The sequence below is a fragment of the Canis lupus genome, chromosome 5, assembly GCF_003254725.2.
Source record: "Canis lupus dingo isolate Sandy chromosome 5, ASM325472v2, whole genome shotgun sequence".
Taxonomy (NCBI): Eukaryota; Metazoa; Chordata; class Mammalia; order Carnivora; family Canidae; genus Canis; species Canis lupus.
In genome coordinates, this window is record NC_064247.1 from 6,548,818 (window position 1) to 6,567,048 (window position 18,231).

Sequence of the window (18,231 nt, forward strand, 5' to 3'; positions counted from 1 at the left end):
TCATTACTGATTCCCATTTGCTTAATTTTAAATAGGAGAATTTCCAAGTGGACTCTCCTGTGGGAGAGTGATCTTTTTGTAATGCATTGCTGGAGGAAATCTGTAAGATGGATACAGTGAACTTTCATACAGGAAAGGTAAATGAAAAACATGAAAAAAGGTTATTTTTTTTCTACAAAAACTTTGAATAATATTCTACTTTTAAAAAATCGTACAACATACATTCAGTAATGAAAATAAATTTTTGAAATCCAAACAATTATTTGGGAAATAGGGATTGTAATTTGCAGGTTGTGTTATTGTTCACAATTACTCCCAGACATGATGATGTTCCTGACACACAAAACACTAAATATTGTTTTATTGAATGACCCTTGTGACACACATATTCATCAAGAAATAAAGAATATATCTTTTACCAAAAAGAACAGGGAATAAATTGGTAGTTAGGTCACTTTTGCTTCAAGTTCTGCTATGAATATATGTGAAAGTCTTGATCAAACTATAGATCTTCTTTAACACTTAAAAATCTAAATGTGAATGCTAGATCCATAGATGACCTAAAGAACATTATCCATAAAAGAAAATACTTGATAAATTGGACTTACTAGAAGTCGAATATGCTGCTAATCAAAAGATATCATAAAAATAGACAGGCAAGCAAAAAATAAAGAGATTGTATTTACATATTATATTCTATTATATTAATTTGTAAATATGTAATTACTTACATGCAAAACATAAGGAGTAGATTACAAATAATAAAAAATACACAAATGACCCAATATAAAACAGACAAAAAGCTCTAGTAGATACTTCTCAAAAGAAGACATAGGATGGCTAATAAGCACATAAGAAGTTGCTCAGCATCACAAGTCAACAGCAAAGGGCAAATTATAACCACTATGTGATAGCATTTCATTCTCACATGGGAGCTGGGTTCAGTAAGACTGAGCCTATCAAAGGTTGCTGAGGCTATCTTTTGCTGATGAGCATAGTACACATTTGGAAAGTTCTTTGGCAGTTTTCTTATAAAATTAACATCCGTTTACCCAATGACCCTGCTTCCTTGGACATTTACTCATGAAATAGAACATACGTCCACAAAGACTTTTCAGAGAATGCTCATAGCAGCCCTATTTATAATGACCAGAACTGAGAGTCATTCATATGCCCACCAACAAGAAAATGGGTAAACAGATTGTGGAATCATCACAAATGTAGTATTACTTGACCATAACTGGGACATGCTACAACATGATTGAATCTAAAACACATGGTGTAAAAAAGTGATGTAAGCCAGACAGAAAAAAAAAAAAAGGTACATACTATATAATACTATTGTAGGTAAAACTAATCTATGGTGATAGATATAAGAAAATCATTGCCTCCAGGTAGGTGGGTTGGATGTAAGGAATGAAGAAATTGTCTAGACGTGGTCAGAATGGAACTCTCTGGGGGTGATGGAAATGTTTTAAATCTTGTTCTGAGTGGTGGTTACACAGGTTACACTAAATTCTGATAACCTGGGTATTTTATGTACATAACCCAACATAAATATTTTTAAAAATATTAATAAAAATTTTTATATCATTAGCTGTTAAGTTTTTTTTCTGTAAAAAAAACAGATAGTAAATATTTTAAGCTTTGAGGGCAATACTGTCTCTTTTATAATTGCTCAGCTCTGCTATTTTAGCAGGGATGTGGCCATGAACAATACATAAACAATGGTCTTGTCTTTGTGCCTATAAAACTATATTCACAAAAGCTGGTGACAGGTTGGTTTGTGGGCCATAGTTTTCCATCTCTGTTCTATAAACTTACTTATTTTCTCTAACTGATCAATTAATTATTAAGAGAGATATATTAAAATATTTCCCCTATTGATGAGCTTGTCAATTTCTTTTGCCTGTTAAATTTTACTTCCTGTATAATGAGACTTTATTTATTATTATTATTATTATTATTATTATATGCATGGACTGTATGTACTTGTAAGTATGCTAGTGAATTGAAAAGCTAAAAAAAATTTTGTTGGTATACTCTGTATCTGTAGATCAATATTTTCAATAATTTACTTTAAATTTAAATGTACTTTCAAATCTCAAGCTAGGACTGAATTCTATTACTAGATAGTAAAATACTACATTTTTAAGTAAAATGTATCCAATATATATTTTTCCATTTTTAAAATTTTCAACTTTTCTGTGCCTTTCTATTTTTAGAGTAATTTCTTATAAGAAGCATTTAGCTAGGTTTGTCATTTTTTAAAAGCTTTGTTGTAATTGTGTATGTATATATGTATATATTATATGAATATTGCATACTTATATATATTGTATATTATGATTTCTAACATTTTTTGTTTTCTCCATGTCTTCCTTTTATGTTCATTAGTTTCTTGACTTTGAATACGTTTATTGAATTTTTATATTTCTTTTTCACTCTATTGTTTTATAAGTAACACACTAGTTCCATTTTTTTACTAGTTCCATTTTTAAGTAGTTTCTAAATATATTTAGAAGCTATTTAATTTATTATGTCTGAATAATAAATTAATAGTAGTGGAATTGAAATTACTATACAATATGAATTTTGATACCATTATTCCATCCTAGCATTTTACCTTTTCCAATATTTTAGAACTGTGTTTTACCTCTTCAAGTAGACATTGTTGTTATTATGATTGTGTAAACCAATTTATTATTTTTTATTTCACCTGAAGGCTTCAAGATTATTTTCTTTTACTGAAGTATTTCTTTCAGAAATTATTTATGTTAGAATCACTTGAGTCAACGCTGTCAGTTTTTGTTTTTTAAAACAACGGCTTTATTTCACTTTTTTCTTCAACAACAGTTTATATGAGTTTCCCTCAGAACTTTGAAATCATTATTTCATTGTCTCTTTCCTTCCACAAATGCTTCTGAAAAGTCAGCTCTAATTCTATCATCCCTTCATGGGCAATCTGTTTTTATTTTGGGAGTCTTTATTTTTTTTAAATATTTTTTAAAATAATTAATTAATTTAGAATGAGTGGGAGGAGGGGCAGAGGGAGAGAGAGTGAGAGAGAGAAAGAGAGAGAGAGAGAGAATCTCCAGCAGACCCCTGCTGAGTGTGAGCCTGATGAGGGGCTTGATCCCAGGACCCTGAGATCATGACCTGAGCCAAAATCAAGAGTCTGATGCTCAACAAACTGAGCCACTAAGGCACACCATTCTGGGAGTCTGTAATATCTTTTTGGTTTTTGTGTTTTGCAGTTTTACTGGATTTATTATTAATTATTATTATTATTATTATTATTAATTATTCTTCTTAACATTCTTTGAGCTTCTCAAAGAAGAGGATTTTGTTGTTGTTTTTTCTTTTCCTTCTATCTTTTCTGGACATTTTCAGCCTTTTCCTCATCAAATATGGATTTTCTTCCATTATTTCTTGACTTTCAATCAACTCTTTGATAGTGCTTCACAGTCTTCCCTCAATGTCCTTCTCTTTATGTTTCATATCTCTTGGTCTCCCTGGAATCCTGATAAGTTCTCTAGATTCATTTTTCAGTTCACCAACTCTCCCTGAAGTATTGTCTAACCTGTTATTTAAAGTATCGATTGAGGGACCTCTGGGTGGTTCAGATGGTTAAGCCTCTGACTCTGGATTTTGGCTCAGGTCATGATCTCAGGGTGGTGAGATGGAGCCTCATTTTGGACTCCGTGCTGAGCATGGGGCCTGCTTAAGATTCCCTCTTTCTCTCACTTTGCCCCTCCCTCCACCCCACTAGCTCTCTCTCTCTAAAAAAAAAAAAAAAAAAAAAGATAAGGTAGCTATTGATTTTATAAAATGTCAATGATAAATAATTTCATTCCTATAATTAATTTCCTTTAGGATTATTTTCAAATATTCTATCATTCCTTATTCATGTTTCAAATTCCCAATTCAATTAAACTATTTAACACTTAACATTTTGCACATTAACATTCTAATATATGAGGCTCTTGGAGGAAAAATTATACTGCTTATTATTTTTGCTGTCACTCATGGTAGCTTCTTTCCTTCTGTTTTGAGATTTGGCATTGGGAGGTCTTCCTTTGACCTTATGTCCTATGTGAGTTATAATTCAAGCTCAGCCTCACTACCACTGAGAGCCCAGCTGCCTGGTTCCTTTTATTATTCACTTGTGAAATAAGTACCTAAAAAAACCCCCAAAAAACAAGTTTTATTTTTTCCCCAAACAACAAATTATAAGCCTATAGTACTGGAAGCATATTTCTCCCTTGAGCTTGTTTTAAAAATTATAAATTTATTTTGCCACTGGGACAAATAGTCTGCCTCATTATTCATGTGTGGTGCATTTGCTGTCTTCCTATCCTTCAGGAGGCAGCTGCACAAAAATGTCAGTATCATTGCTCTTTGCTACTGAGTAGGAATGACACTAGCTCTAATTAGATTGTTTTTATTTTAGAAATTGGCCAAACTTGAATTTCCACTTGTAGGTGTTTTCTTAGGCAAGAGTTTCCCCATACCAATTTGCCTGCCTCACTCTCAATACTTAAGTGTGTCTGGGCTTCTCCATCCTCATTCTCTAAGCCACCTCCATCTCTTGCTCAGATGGAGCAGGAGCTTCTGAACTGATCTCCTGATCCACCTCTGACACTCCTCAAATCAGCTCTTATTACAACTTCAAAACCTGAGGTAACAAACCAGTTTTGAAGAAATTATATTTGTATTTATGAGGTAACAATTGAAACCATGAAGAATCTGAAGGATTCACAAGCTATTTGTTTAGCCATACAATGTTCTTCTTTTTTTTCCTAAAGATTTTATTCATTTATTCATGACATACACACACACACACGCAGAGGGGCAGAGACATAGGCAGAGGGAGAAGCAGGCTCCCTGCAGGGAGCCTGATGTGGGACTCGATCCCAGGACCCCAGGATCACACTCTGAGCCAAAGGCAGATGCTCAACCACTGAGCCACCCAGGTGTCCACATACAGTGTTCTTCTAAAGAGAAGGCCCTGGGGAGCACTGGGGGTCTCAGTGGTGACTTCAGGGTCATGGGATGAGTCCTGGGTTGGGCCTTGTGCTCAGCAGGGAGTCTGCTTGAGGATTCTCTCTCTCCCTCTCTTCTTCCCTCTCCCCCTGCTTGCACATGCATGCACTCTTCCTCTCTCTTTCAAATAAATAAATAAATAAATAAATAAATAAATCTTTTAAAAAATAAAAAGAATGCGGCACTGGGACAGAAATAAAGAAAAATAAAAAATGTAAGTAAAAAAAAACAAAATGAGGTGGAAAGACAAGAGGGGTTTAGGTAGCAAGACAGAGGAGAACAGAAAGATGAAAGGGGAACTGAGGGCTCTCTGGAGAAAACATTCCGATTTTCATCAGCTCTTCTTTTGGTTAGGCCACACGAACTGACCTTAGTAATGAGGTGGAAATCACAGGGTGAGAAAGGAAGAAAATGGAATGCCTCTTTTGCTCTTAAAAGGCTCAGGTGTAATAAATCGTATGCAGTATGACAGTGTATCCCATTAGACCTTGCTCGGGCACGGGCTGCTGGGGTTTGGACAGGGTCCAGTGGCAATCCACTAGCACCACAAACCTCCCAGGCTGTGCTGTTGGCTTGAGCATAAAGCTGTTTGCAAGAGGGCAGGAGGGTATTTGAAATGGCTGAGTCGCTGTTTGGGGGCTGACCTGGCTTCTCCTCAGGAAGTTTTGGAAGATAGAAGGAGAGAAAAAGAAGAAATATACATGTATTGCCTGAAAGAAACAGGACTGAGGTCCTGACTGGTTCTACTCCCTCTGCATAAGACTCCACTTGCACAACATGTATGGTTATTAGAATCTACTAGGCTAAACAGGTGTTGGGTATTCAGTCATTCTTTGCTGTCTAGACTAGCAGTGGGTAGATTAGAGTCTCGGGAATAAGAACATAGATGTGGGGGAAAGGGAGGAGAAATATGAAAGATTTTCATTCTTTTGGGTCCAAGTTGCTCCCACCAACTACGAGTAGTCCATCGATAGCCTCCAGTGGACCTCAGTCCAGCACAATACCTGTTTGTCGAGCTGAACATTATTCCTATAATTACCTAAGGGTAAATCAAGAGAATGATAGGCATATTTCCTGAAAAAAGGTTAGTGTGGAGGTGGGGGAGGGACAGAGTCTCATTTGACAAGAAAGTGTCCCATCCTTTTTCTTAAACTCCTAATGGGAGTGCCTCATTTACCTGAGACTCACAGATTTGGGAGCAGTACTGCTTGAGCTCCCAGTCCTGGCTCTGCACCTGCTAGTTGTGCCATCTTGGATAAGTTACTTAACTTCTCTGTACCACAGTTCCCCATGTTTAAACATAAGAATGACTGGTGTTAGTGACCCTAAGTACTTGGAACAGTTCTTGGCCCATAGAAAGTATTACAAAATGTTGGTATAATGATCATACCCTGGCTAGGTCAAACCAAATCTGGTTCCAAGGCCTTACTCACTGAACTCACTGAAGTCCTTAGGATGCGCAATACAGATCATTTTTGTGGCTCCCTCCTCCTTCTGTGATGGTGCAAAGGCTGAGATGATGCAGGCCAAGTGGCAATGAGCAAGAAGGCCCATGATTATTGATCTACACTCGTGTCAGTCATCACCCTCTGCATACAATGCCATAGTCAAGAATGTGAGGGCTCTTCAAGGTCACTGGGCATACAGAGATGCCAGTTGTAATGCAAGTTCGTTACATGGATCCTTACCACAGCTCTCTAAACCGTGATGTCTAGTGCCCAGCCTCCATGAGCTCCAGAGAACTATCTCTGGGTTTGATACCTTTAGGTGGTGTGGTATTTGCTATTTTATAACCCATAACCTGTTATTTCCCAATGAGCAGGATACCACCTCTAATAAGTTCTCCCTTCCTCTAATAGAACAAATTTATGTCTCTTTCCCCTTTGAGAACAATCATTTAACCCTTTTAAGAGATGTAGAACTAAAACAAGAACAGTCTGTTAACTTCCCCGTGGGTTTGTAGGAAGCACAGACCTCAGTGACAAGAAATTGATCCTCTTGAGATATTTTTCTGTGTGTATCATCAATACATAGCAGGAAAAAAAAAAGGTACTACTTATCAATCGTAATATCACTTAAAGTGAGTAAACTAAATATTATGTTATTCCTGATGATGTAGTAAAAAGTAAACAGAAACACCTCTGAAGTATTATCGCCAAAATAAAGTTTGGGTGTTTGAGGATGGATGTGAAAGGGACGCAAAGATGATGGGAACACACCTCTGTCCCTTACAAGATGCAGGTTCTAGTTGAGATGTCACAAGCCTGAAATGCAGCAGGCGTGCCTTAGTATAAGGGGATGCAAATCCAAAGCAATTCAGGCAGGACTACCCTGAGCCACGTTGCTTTTATGAAATCATATATGTATTCATCCTCTGTTCTACTTTACTTCCCAAACTGACATTTTTGATCAGATTCCTGGGCTACAAGATAGCCTTATACTTGAGTGGTTTCTCCCCTTCTTGGTATTCATCCCCCACTTCTCTATTAATAGAAAGTGAGGCTCAGAAAACAAAGCCCCGGAAAGGAATAGACAGATGTCTACATTTTAACAGGAGAATCACTTAGCTGCAGTCAAGGGAGTTATTTGAAACCCCTGGTGAGGACGCAGCTGTCAAAGCTAGGAAAACCAATGTATCCCTAGAAGACTTTGATTTGCATCTGAATGCAATCTCCATCCATAAAAGAGCTGCCTGACTCGCTTCCAGACCAATGTGAATGTTTTGGTGGGAAAGACCACTTTGACTTAGGAGTAGAAATACACACAGCTTCTTGTATCTGCTCTCCTAACACCTGCCTAGGATTCATGTAGAGAATTCCTGAAAAGAAGGTCTTGGCCAAAGACCTCATAGGCCTTGTTGCTATGGTAAAGTGTCCTCTCCTCTCTGCTCCAGATGTGGGGAAGAAAGTACAAGGAAATTTAAGAAGATTTAGTTTGAATAGAACTGGATTGATTCCAAAGGGTTGGCTTTTTTGAAGAAGGTCCCAAATCAGATTGAAAACATAATTACTGCTTAAGTTGTAAGTCTTCCTTCTAGTTGCCAGATTCTGCTCATTATACTTCAAAGTGTGTGAGATCTTTGCTTTGTTTCCTGAACTAAAGCATCAGTCTTTCCTACAATGCATTGCCACCTTATAGCCATTTTCAAACTACTCGAGTGAATCAAAAAGTCTCTCTCCAGAGGTAATACTGTAGAATAGTTGCAGACATGGCCTTTGCACCAGAAAAAAAAAAAAAGTTTGAGTTTGGATAGAATTTTCTACTAACCTTGCACATATTACTTGTTTCCCATGGCCTCACAGATATGGATCATACGTGTGTCCTAAGAGCTAAATACCATAGATGAATAAAAAGTGTTTGGTACAGAGCCTGGTATATCACAAAGGGTTAATAAGATAGTCAATGCTTCTGTGTTGTCCCTTAATTCTAGTAAGTATATTTATTACCCATTCCCAGTTGCTAGAACTCATCCCTCACTCAGGGAAAAAAAAAAATTCATGAAGTCTTTATTTATTTATGTGTTCTGTAGTCAGCCACATGGCTAGAATTTGGATTACAAACCCCTTTGAAAATATAATTAAAGCCATGGATTCCCTTCTTCCAGAAGAAAAATTGCATATTTTAAAAACAGTACCAGGGTACACCGATGTTCTTAGCAGCTTTATTCACAACAGCCAAAAAGTAGAAACAAGCCAAATGTTCATTGGCAGATGAGTGGATAAACAAAATGTTGCATGTACAGGCAATTGACTAAAAATCCATTCTTTCAAAAGGAGTGAAATTCTGACACATACTACAACATAAACGAACCTTGAAACCATTATGCTATGAAATAAGCCAGACACCAACAAATATGCATTATATTTGCATGGTACCACTTATTTGAAGTATCTAGAGTAGGCAAATTCATAGACACTAAAGTGGTGGTTGCCAGGAATGAGTGGTGTGTGTGGTGGTGGTGGGGAGGACTTGGACTTATTGTTTAATGGGTACAGGGATTTCAGTAAGTGATGATGAAAATGTTCTGTGGATGGGTGGTGGTGATTGCTGCACAAAATGTAAATGTACTTAATGTCATCAAATTGTGCACTTAAAAATGGTTAAAATGATCAATTTTATGTTATGTGTATTTCCCCATAATTAAAAAAAATAGTACCTGGAAACTCTGGTTCAGTAAATTCAGATGAAGACTTATTTTTTTAAGTTAAATTCAAGTTAATTGACATATAACATATTATTAGTTTCAGGGGTAGAATTCAGTGACTCATCAGTTGTATGTATCACCTAGTACTCATTACATTACGGGCCCTCCTTAATGCCCATCACCCGGTTACCCCATCCCGCCACCCACATCCCCTCCAGTAAACCCTCAGTTTGTTTCCTCTAGTTAAGAATCTCTTATGGTTTGCCTCCCTCTCTGTTATTTTTTTTTCTTAATCTTATTTTTCCTTCCCTTTTCTTATGTTCATTTGTAGACTTTAATGTTTTTTAAGCAGCTTTATTCCATTATTATTTACATACCATCAAATCCACCCATTTTAAGAAGGCAATCCGTTGTTTTACCAAATTTGTACATTTATACAGCCATCGCTATAATCTAATTTTATTTTTTTAAGGATTTTATTTATTTATTCATGAAAGACACGCAGAGAGAAAGAGGCAGAGACACAGGCAGAGAGAGAAGCAGGTTCCATGCAGGGAACCCAATGTGGGAGTCGATCCCGGGTCTCTAAGGATCACGCCCCGGGGCCAAAGGCAGGCGTTCAACCGCTGAGCCACCCAGGTGTCCTGTCTATAATCCAATTTTAGGATATTTCTATTACCTGAAAATGTTACCTGTAGACATTTATAGTTAATTAATTGTTCCCACCCTGGCTCAGACAAACACTTTTATGCTCTCTGCCTAACTTTGCCTTTTCTACAGCCTTCATAAAAACGAAGTGACACAATGTAGAGTAACTGTGTCTGGTTTCCTTCACTCAGGATGGTGATTTTCAAATTCCTCCCCATTGCTACATGTGCCAGGATTTCACTTATTTTTGCTGCTGAGTTGTATTCTACTGTGGGGATATACCACAAATTATTTATCCACTCACCAGTTAATGGACACTGGGATTGTTCCCAGGCTTCAGCTATTGTGAATAATGGAATGAATCTTTGTGTAGATACAAGGTTTTATTTCTATTTATAATAGAAATAGATGATAATTAGAGTCTAATTGCTGGGTTATAAATTAAGTATATATGTTTAACTCTTTAAGAAACTACCAAATTGTGGTCCAAATTATCTGTACCATTTTTCATGTCTACTAGCAGACATGCAAAATTTTGCATATGCAAGTTTTTGCTTTTTTTCTTTTAAGATTTTATTTATTTATTTGAGAGACAGTGTGAGAGAGAAGTGAATCCCAAGCAGACCCCCTGCTGGGTGGGGGGCTCCATATGGGGCTGGGTCCCAGGACCCTGGGATCATGACCTGAGCCAAAGGCAGATGCTTACCCGACTGAGCCACCCAGGCCCCGCGCCACCCCCCCCCAGTTTTTGTTTTTGAGGTTGTTTTGTTTTGTTGTCTTCATTTTGAAGCTCCACAGGCATCTGATGAATATATATGTGAATGTGAGCAGAAAGAGTAGATTGAAGCCAGTTGATTAGGGTGCTTTATTGTCACAGTTTTGTGGTATACATGTAGCCAGCGATAAAGAAATTCTTACTACTCTCACTGTCCTTTTATAAAGATATAATAGACAAATTTTGTATTCAATGCTACGAGTTTTTCCTTTCCTTATCATTTTAACTTCTTTCTTATCCCAGATCCCAGGGGTCTATAAGTGTGTCTTCTATTCATGTAGAAGTGTTTAATAGCTAATATGCTGCTTTTTCCTAATCATCTCAATTTCCAGACAGAACCATAGACAGGGGAACAGCATGAGGTCTTGAGCCAATCTGTCTGGCCTTGAATCCTGGCTCCACCACTAACCATCTTTGTGTCTTAGGGGATGTTATTTAACATCCCTGTGTGAAAAAAAAAAATCTTCTTTTAATTCTAAAGTGGAGATGGCAGTAGTATTTACTTTGTACAGTTATCATAAGAATGTCAAGTATTTTGAACAGTGTCTCATATTTTAGATATACTTTATTAAAAGAAGAATATATGACCAGGAATAAGGCTTAGCCCAAAGGAATCATTGGTAAAGTTCCAGAAAGTAGCCGGAGAGGTTTAACTCAGTTTACCTACTATGTGTGAATGTCAGGAGGGAACATGAAAATTACTAAAACACTGCTCTAGAACCAAAAAGCAAACTTGCATGTGCATGAAAAATGTGGAGGGTAGAGAGAAAGTTAAACACAGAAGCCCTCCTGGGTGGCTCAGTTGGCTAGCCACCTGCCTGTGGCTGAGGTCATAATTCCAGGGTCCTGAGATCAAGCCTCACTCCTCTCTTGCTCCCCCTGCTTGTGTGTGCTCTCTCTCACTCTTGCTCCCGCTCTTGCTCTCGCTCTCTGTCAAATAAATATATAAAATCTTTCTTTTTTAAATAAACACACAAGTATAATGATGATCAGAGAGTAAGGCATTTTTGGTTTTCTAATTTCTTTGTGTTCTCATCCTATAGGCACTCACAACACCAGTGCTTTATCCTTCTCTGTTCCTCTTGTTCTGGACCCTGGACACACACATGTGCATGCACACATATATGCACAATATGAGATTTAACAATCTAGCCCCTATACATTGGGATGATAGAGGTAGGATATATTCTACAGAAGAAGAGAAATATTTCTATGATGCATATTTAAAAAGGAGAATATTAAATACATCAGGGTAATTATTTGCCTATTCTGTAAACTGAAGCTCAGGTTTATAGAGAATGATGGGGCAGAGATAACGGGTGAGCATTGCTCTCCCTACCCAATTCAGAGATGGTTACTGCAGTCAAGGGAGGCAGGAATCCAGAGAGCTGAGAAAACCTCCCGTATATTACAGAACAATTTGTTCTTTGTTGCCATACTCTCAGAGTCATGTCACAGAAAATCATGAGTTTTAGAAATTAGAAAGTCCAACTATCTCCCTTTACTAGGGAGGCAAAAATGACAGTTTTGAAAAGACTGGTATTAGCAAAATAGGACTGGACTTCTGAAAAGTACTCTTTGCACTCAACTGTGCTGGCTTGGCCAATCCTAGCCTCTCTGCACCAGAAGGAAGGGTAATGTGAAAGGAAATAAACAGCTGCTGTTTTCTTAAATGCCACAGGGACTTTCATGTATCAGCCTGACTCCTGCGTTACATCAGCTCGTGAGCCTCTCACTAAGAGTAAAGTTCACACTTTGATTTAGGCACAAGCTCACCTCCCCACTAGAGCCCAAAGCCACTACTGCACCAGTAGGAATGTGGTGCCCTCTTCATGCACACATTGAATGATTAGGCCAATCTTCACTTCTGACCTGCCTCTGTTCCACCCTCCTCTTTAGAGGAACTTCACCATCTTTATCCTATCCTATTGCATCCAATCCCCAGTGTCCAAGGCTCCTGGCTTGAAGACGACATTTATGACTAGGTCAACAGCTGTAAATACATTAGCTTCTCTCAGGCCCAGACCTATACCAGTTCTTCTAAGCTCTGTACCTGAGTGTTTCTTGATTAATGGCTTCTGCAAGAAGCCAAGTGTGACCAAGGGACAGAGAGAGCCAAAAGACTCAATGCTTGACTTGAAACTTTCTTCCAAATTATACATTACATAGAGATAATAAAAATACTAGGATACGTGGGCTGAAAACACAAATGTATTACCCAAACCCTGAAGCAAAATCATTGACAGTATAAATGCCAAAGAATTGTTTATTTCCTGGTGGCTTTACAGCTATATCCCGGATCCATCATTTTCCTACATTATTATCAATTTGAGAGTACAAAATTTGTAGTCCAAATCTGGGCCCATTAAACTATATGGAAAAAATAACCGCAGAAGAGCCTATGTATTGTTACCAATTATGAAACACTTAAAATGTGTCAGACACTTTTCTAAATATGTTTTTTTTTATATGGAGCATCTCATATATCTTTCACAAATGCCTGAGATATAGGCATTGTGGTTATATACACTTTACAGGTGAGGAATCTGGAATTAGATAGTAAGAGGTGGAGCCAGGTATGATGCCAGGACACCTGGTTTCAGAGCCTGTGCTCCTAACCACACAGCACCTCACTGATGCCCATGATGCAACTTAGGTGCTCCTGAGGATGCGTGACTTCCCACTATCAGCGCAGCTCTTCTGATCTGCTTTCTCTCTCCACCCTTCTTCTTGCTAGTCTATCTCTGACATATTTCTATGTACATGTGTTTCCTGCTTGTACCTTATCACTACTAGGATATCAGTAGATATAGATAGTTTAATGTTGAGCTTATAGGCCAGCAGATCCTGGGCTGAGTGTAATTTGTGGCTTTCCTTATAAATAACCATATTGTTAGATGTTTTTCTATCCCACCCTTCATATGTTTCTTCATCTGTTTCTTTCCTCCCTCTACCTCTCTTTTCCTTATTCTTTCTTTCATTGAAGTATTAATTTAGTATGCACAACTTTGTGGTTTCAGTGGTTCTCATGAAGGGCCAATTTTGCCATATGCCCTGCCCTCCTGGAAAGAACATTTGGAAATATCAGGATATCTTTAGTTGTCATCAGTAGGGAAGTCAGGGAGAGTATTCCACTAGTACGAGTGGGTAAGGGCCAGGGAGGCTGCTAAATATTCTACAATGAACAGAACATCCCACCAAAGCCAAAGAATCTCTGGTCCAAAATGTCAATAGCATTATCATTGAAGAATCCTCAAATAAGATGTAGAATAATTGGGGATGCCATAAACAGTGTGTTGCATAGAGGACAGGAGATAAACAACAAAAAAATGACAGTAGTACATACAGTTCAGTGCTCCAATTAAAATAGGTACAAGTTAGGGGGATAACACATGGGAGAAACCTAGGAAGTGCATGCGTGTGCATGTGTTTGTGTGCACGCGTGTGTGTGTTTATACAGATTGTCCAAAAAGGCTTCACAGGGGAGGCAAATGTAGCATTAATTCCTCAAAGAAAGATAATTTTCCTGTGGTGGCAGATAACTCTGGCAATGGAAACAATGAGGGGAAAGCACAGTCATTTTTGGGAAGCGCTCCATAATTTGGGCTGGAGAACAGATTACAAAGACTAAAGTCCTAGGTTCTGTATTAGGAGTTTGTCCCTTAACATTTCAGACAGTGGCGAGTCATCTCAGGACAAGCTAGCAAAATGGTAGACTCAGAGATGTTCTCCAGGAGCATTGCAGTCCACCACATGGACTGGCGTATGGGAAGAAGAGATGGACTGCAGTACTACACAGGAAGCTCTGAGTAGAGCCTGGGAAGCAATGCCTGTGACATGAACCATAGCAGTAAGATTTGGGAGGGAGAAAGGGAGTGAAAATATGAGAAATGTAGTTGACAGACTCAGCAGTTACTAATAACTAACTGGTAGCTATTGAGGGAAAATAATTGAGAAAAGTCCCTAGGTTCTGGCGTGGGCAACTGAACAGAAACCATAGAATGCAATAGAGAGGAGCTGAGGTTTATTAAGGTGGCCAGGAGGCATCACTGAGTTTTTTCAGATGAGTGTGTTGAATTTGTGAAGACCATAAGTCATACCTGTGAATGGAGACATTCATGAAGCTGCTGGCTAAAGCTAGAGCTCAAGGGGAGGTGTGAGTTGCATAGTAGGTGGAGAATAGGGGAAGATTCAACAGGGGCTTTGGGAATGTCCCTAAAGGGGGGAGTCTGCATTTCACTATACAATGTGGAAGGAAGAAAGCTCAAGCCTAAGTGGCATTGATGGCAATGGCTGCCCATCTGATGGGCAAGCCCCAAAGCAGGAGTTTTCAGAAAGTAAAAGGTCCTGAATTCAGGCTGGTAGATAGAATCAAGTTTCTGATTATGAACAGAGTCGAGTGGCAAGTAGACCCATGACTCAGGCCTAGACAGGCAGGTTGGTTTGAGTTAGGACTCTGGGCTCAGCAGGAAATGAAATAGATGGATGATAAACCAAGATGGAAGTGGAGGCTGGGCCAAAAAATTAGGGGTTGATTGCATACACAGATAGGGGGCCGTCAGCAATAAAGCTACCCTTGGAACCAGCAGGTAGTAGATTGGAGAGTGTTTGGTTCCCTGTTAATTATTGACTCAGATACTGGGTACAGCTAGTTCTCTAAGTGGAGAGCTTGGGGAGAAACAGTTAAGTGAGTCTGGGAAGGCAGAGTGTCACTCAGCCCAACCACATGGAACAGGAGGTTAAACCCATCTCAGAATTGCTCTTTTCAGAAGGTGCACCATGCTATAACTCATGCTAATTATTTAAATTTTGTCATTTAGTGGTATTAGCACCTTTTGTGTCTTTTGATCTACCTTGTATAATTGCCAAACTACTAATGTGGGCCAGCTTCTTAAATGAACCTATCACTGACAATCCTAGGAGGATTCAATCCCCCTTTCTGGGGGCTACAAATATATTTTTTTTCCTTTCTTTATTATAAAATATGAATTCCTGAATTGAATTATTAATTTGTATGGCATGCTATCTTTTTCTTGCTATTCCTGATACCTTAAGTATAGGAAAAAAACAATGAATCTTAGTTGGTTAAAAAATAAAAATGATGATGGTCTCTTAATCTATGTTTTGATTTGTATGTCTTTGCCATTCAGTTTATTTGTTAATCACAAATCTGTTGCTTTTCTTAAATATCACCCCTTAAATTTCAGATTCTGTTAGTCATAGACACACACACACACAGTTTTGTTTGTTTAACTATGAAACACATTCCATCTCTATGAGGTTGGCATGTTCATGTTTTAACAAGCTGCCTCCTAACCATCATCCTAATCTTATTTGATTGGGTGCATTTGGGGTTGGAAAATATTTGAGCTGCAATTCTCAAATTATATTTGGCAGAGTATAAAATGTTTCCCCCCTCTTAGTACCAAACTATACAAAAATATATGATCAAATTTTTCAAATAATATGTTTAAAAAATAATATAGACGTGGTCTTGGCTTGAGCCTGAACTACACCCACAACTGGGAGTCGGATATATCTGCATTTTACTGGCAAACTAGTGGAGCAAGTAGCACTCTAATTGACAATCTAGTTGAATGGATTAAGTTGCATGAGCCTACATAAAGAAGGACAGGTGTGAAATAGCCAGAGGACTGTTTGAATCCCCAGGACAGCATTAATGGCTGATATTTGAGTCCTATAGAAGTCAAGCTGCAGCGATAAGATAATTAAGCTGTTTTGTTTGTACAATGTCATAATCTCTTGGGAGGTTCTAGAACACAACCAGTTCTGTATCGATGCTTTGGTGATAAAGTTTAGGACTGGAGTCTTCTACCAGCATTTATGCGAAATCTTGCATGGTGTTTAGGTGTTAAGAGCTCTACTCTGGGATTGGGAGGGTGTGCAGATTTTCTGAGTGGATATAGCTACTCCATGGCAGGTATTGCTGGAAAGGCAAGTGTATGGTACTCTAAACTGGCTTATCAGGAAGGAGACATACAAGAGGGCCCTGAGCTAAGAAAGGAAGAATCTCGATACCATATGGCTATTGTAATGAAGGGACTGCTTGAGACCACAGATGATAGCCCTCCAAGGAACAACTGGATTCAATATTGAAGGTTTTCAGAGATTTTGTAGGAACAGTTTGGAGATGGCATTTGTGAAACTACTGCTATTGATTCTATACTAATTGTAATCTCAGCTGAAAAACCTGTGGAAATGTATATTAAATTATTTGATATAGATGCATTTACATTTTAATATATCAATAGAGAGATAAGAACATGTTAGTTTTCTCCATCTGTCTCTTTGTTTACTTATGTTTTATTTTTTGAAACATATTATTTTTCCTTCCCTAGATGTTTTAAAACTGCATTTGAAGCTATTTATCCACTTATTCAATAAAATCTTTTCAGAGTCTGTGAGATAAAATGGGCAATTTATAGGGTTCCTGTTTTTGCTACTTTCTATTTCTAGTTGGGTGGCCATAGACAAATTTCTTAAATTATCTTTGCCTCAGTTTCCTCCTGAGTAAAATGGGAATAACACAACACACATAATTTATCAAGTTGTTGCAAAAATACACATAAAGTACTCATTCCAATGTCTGATATCTATTAATACCTATTAATGTTACCTTTAATAACCTCAACCCACTTTCTTTGACATTATCAGCTATCATGCGCATGACATGCTATGTTCTGTGAGGAAAACAGAGAGAAAACATGTTGCCTTTGAAAGATGCTTTCAGCTTTTGTGTATGAAGACTAGTGAGTCCCCTTTGCTAGTGTCCTTTGTTCAGTGAAGTAGTAAATACATGGCACTGTTCTTTTGCTTCACGTGGTTTTATCTCCTCTCATTGTTTTCCCTTGATTCCACTGGGGGAAATGCTGATAGAAATACAGGAAAGAAAAGTCTAGAAAGAGTGACTGGACTGTGCTTTCTTTCTTTTTTTTTTTTTCTTTTTAAATATTTATTTATTTATGACAGACAGAGAGAGAGAGAGAGAGAGAGAGAGACAGGGAGAGACACAGGAGGAAGGAGAAGCAGGCTCCATGCAGGGAGCCCGACACGGGACTTGATTCTGGGACTCCAGGATCGTGCCCTGGGTCAAAGGCAGGCGCTAAACCGCTGAGCCACCCAGGGATCCCCTGGACTGTGCTTTCTCCTCTTAAAATCATTAACCCTTCCCTGTGGTAAACATTTTCTCCTCTTACCACATTTCCCAGAGTTGAACTATTCTGACTTGGGACATATTTAGGACCAGGCATCATTTAGGTTTTAAAGAAGAGATAAGCGTGAGTTAATTCTTAATTACAGTCATGAAGAATAAGGTCAAAGGATCAAAAGGAAACAGTAAATAGAAGGCTTCACACCCAACAGGATGGCTACAATCAAAAGACAGATAAAAACATGTGTTGGTGAGGCTATAGACCGATAAGAATACTCATATGCTGCTGGTGAGAAAGTAAAATGGTGCAGCCTCTTTGGAAAATCAGGAAGCTCTTCAAAAGGTGAAACAAAGAATAAATCATGTGATTCAGCAATCTCACTTCCAGATGCCTAAGAGAAGTGTAAACATGTTTATGCAAAAATGTACACAAATGCTCTAGTAGCA